General features: G+C 38.4%; 1 non-coding gene across 1 annotated transcript; it reads left to right on the plus strand.

Annotated features, from left to right (window-relative positions):
- Positions 1–1,348: 1,348 nt before the first annotated feature.
- LOC121030149 (U4 spliceosomal RNA) lies at positions 1,349–1,488 on the plus strand. Its single transcript, XR_005790084.1, has one exon. It is a non-coding gene; the product is annotated as a U4 spliceosomal RNA (small nuclear RNA).
- The last annotated feature ends 1,945 nt before the right edge of the window (positions 1,489–3,433 follow it).

Genomic DNA, 3,433 nt, shown 5'->3' on the forward strand with positions numbered 1-3,433 from the left:
TAATGGATGAGTCATTTCTACTTATCTTTATATTTAAAAAAAAATACAACAAAGTATTGACTTAGAAACTCAAAATGTCATGCTATTCCCTCAGCTTTGAATGAAGACGACTCACTTAAAAGCAAGGCTACAACCAGTCCATGGAGCCACCATGAAGCTTACTAGATGATGAGTGTAATTTATAACGCTAACATTCAGTCTTGGGCCATATCATAGGTTTATTTCTGGAAATAAATATAAACTGAATGTAAACACTTCTAATATGTGGTGAACTCAATAATTAGAGCCAAAAATTGAGTGGGCAGGGAAAAAACACACTCTGAGAATCAACTTCAGCAGATTCCAGTCTTATGTGACAAAGGTATGGAGATTTGTGAAGGAAGAAAGAGCAATGGGCCAGCCTGTCTGATGAGCCACAACCAAAGGCAACGTTTCAGCAGCCTCAGGAAGATGACCCTCCACCTACTTGCTTGATGATGCTTGAAACTAATTTAACTGAGAAGGCAGACTTTCAAATCCATAGTTAAAATATTGCTTCTAATGTGAAAACTCCTGAGAAAATGAAGTATTGTACTAAATGCATGATGCAGAATTAAAGATCGCCACCTGAACTTTCTCTGAAAGCAGGTTGTGTTGAGGGGAAATGTTGTGGTTTTGCCTAGCTTTTAGAATCTAGAAGAGGCTATGGGAGCTCAAGATGGTTCGTTAGAAGCATAGGTCATCCACTGGCCTTCCCTGAAGGAAGAAGATAGCGTGGTGGGGGTGGGATGGGGAAGATACAAAGGGGGACAAGTACCCTTCTTCACAACTGATACTATAATCAGAGTAAGAGGGCAGTGGACTTTCTAAAGCAGTGTTAGAGAGTCCAGGTCTTTTGATGTTGGTTGGAGTGTAGACTGGGATAGGACTGTGGAGATGAGAAGGTGCCATGACTAAAATTAGGCCAAGAGAACCAGCAGGGCTCCTGGTACAATTGTGCAGGTTGTGCACAGCTCAAGGGTGCCACATCTAAGGGAGGGCGGTTTATTTATTTGTAGACATCATAAGTTCGTATATTTATTAAAACAGTTTTCTGGCTGATGGTAGTAGAGTACTTTGTTTTAATTAAATTGGCATATTTTGTCCATTTTCTGACAGATGGGAAGAAGAGAGTCTCTAAATTGCAGAAAGGCACATTTTGTTTAGTATCCTTGTACCCCTTCAGGAAGTTCCTTAGCTTGAAAAAATTCCTGCATTTTGTTCTCATTGAGGACAGGAGTCCTGTTTTGTTTTGTTCCCCGCCCCCATGATTTTTTTTCCTATCACATAATATAGGAGCACAGTTTACTGACGAAATTGAACTTTCCCAAGCTTTGTGCAGTGGCAGTATTGTAGCCAATGAGGTCTATCCGAGGCGTGATTATTGCTAATTGAAATTGAACTTTCCCAAGAAGCATCGTAGTCACCAGCCAAATGTGACTGTTGAGCATTTGAAATATGGCTTGTTTGGATGGAGATGCACTGTATGTGTAAAACACGCTGGATTTTTAAGACAAAGTGTGAAAAATATAAAATAGTTCCTCAATGACAAGTTTATATTGAAAATACATGGGAATGATAATTTTTAATATAATGGGTTAAATGAAATATATTAAAATTAATTTCACCTGTTTATTTTTAGTTTTTAAATGTGCCTACTAGAGGGGCACCTGGGTGGCTCAGTCAGTTGAGCATCAGACTCTTGATTTCTACTTAGGTTGTGAACCCAGGGCACTGGGATCAAGCCCCATGTTGGCTCTGTGCTAAGCGTGGAGACTGCTTGAGATTCTCTGTCTCGCTCTCTCGCCCTCTTGCTCTCTCACTCTCACTCTCTTCCCCTCGCCCCTTACTTCCTCTGTGTGTACTTGTGTGCTCTGTTTCTCTAAAAAATCAAAAGATTGTTAAATGTGGCTACAAGAAACTTAAGTTACATATGTGGCTTGCGTTGGTGGCTCATATTTCTGCTGTACAGAGCTCTGCCTTAGAAGGCTGACTAGAAAAAAAAATTCTTGGTAATAATTTATATAATAATCATTTACATTATCTCCAATTTAGTACCCTTTAGTTAATAGTGTTCTGATCCACTTCATATTATTTTTAAGAGTTACATGAGGCATAATCTTAAATAGGGTTAAAGAAGAACATTTCTGAAAAATATATGTTTCTTCGTGGCAAAGATGTTAAGTTGAAAAGAAAAAAAAATTATTTTTTTATGGCTTGGCACTTTGCCCAGATAATTACAAGCTTTTATTTGGAGAAGAGTGTTGTTTGTTCCTGAAAATCTGCTAGCGTTATTTAAGTAGCCTCATATGAACATAGTGACTCATGTTTGGTATAAGATTTTTGTTTTATTTGATCGCTTCAATTTATATACTTATTATGGTTTTACAGTTGTATTATTTTGTAATAGTTTGTTTTGTAGTTTATCTATAAGATGAGAAAGTAAGCATTGTAAAAGCATACTAGCCAGCTTTACTCAACCAACTAGGGATCTTTGTTCAATAGTAGCTTCTAGATATGTGACTTTTCCTCAGCACCACAGCTTTTCCTAAGGGCATGAGTGAGATGGACCAAAGGAAGGTCAATCAATACACTCCATTGAATCTGGACTGGTCTCATGCTAAGTAGAGATAACCTTGCCTGGGAGTATCTGGTTGCCAGGCCAGGCCAGGCCAGGTCAGGCTGAGATTGAAGCTGCTTTTGTGTGGAGGTTGTGTGTGTGTGTGTGTGTGTGTGTGTGTGTGTGTGTGTGTGAGAGAGAGAGAGAGAGAGAGAGAGAGAGAGAGAGAGAGAGAGAGAGAGGAACTGGATGAGGAAAACAGAAGAGAGGGAGAGGGAGAGAGGGAGAGAAAGAGAACTTTCTGATATAATCTTTCTAAGGACTATCTATTAACACCAATAAAACATCATCTATATTGGGACTTTCAGGGTTGAATCAAACCCTGGCTTGTCCTAAAAATTGGGAGTGAGGTGTGTAGCAGAAATGACAATGTAGAAGAATTCTTTATTGTGTCAGTATTCAGTGTTCCACATATAGGTACTGCTCACCTAACACTAATTTCCAAAACATCAAAGAAAAGATATGTTCATTCAGATGGTACAATCCCAGAAGGGATGCATGAAATATTTAGTATTCGTTTCTGCTTTAGGTTTTAGGATAAAAAGTTATTACGTATTTGAGTAGATGTCAAGATGGGGTTGTGAATTTAACAAAAGAAACCCTTAGATAATTTACACTTCTTTCATTGTGGTTTATATACACAATGGAGTACTATGTGGAAATGAGAAAGAATGAAATACGGCCCTTTGTAGCAACTTGGATGGAACTGGAGAGTGTGATGCTAAGTGAAATAAGCCATACAGAGAAAGACAGATACCATATGTTTTCACTCTTATGTGGATCCTGAGAAACTTA

The sequence above is a fragment of the Herpailurus yagouaroundi genome, unplaced genomic scaffold (genome assembly GCF_014898765.1).
Source record: "Herpailurus yagouaroundi ecotype Mexico unplaced genomic scaffold, PumYag 139, whole genome shotgun sequence".
In the NCBI taxonomy this organism is placed as follows: Eukaryota; Metazoa; Chordata; class Mammalia; order Carnivora; family Felidae; genus Herpailurus; species Herpailurus yagouaroundi.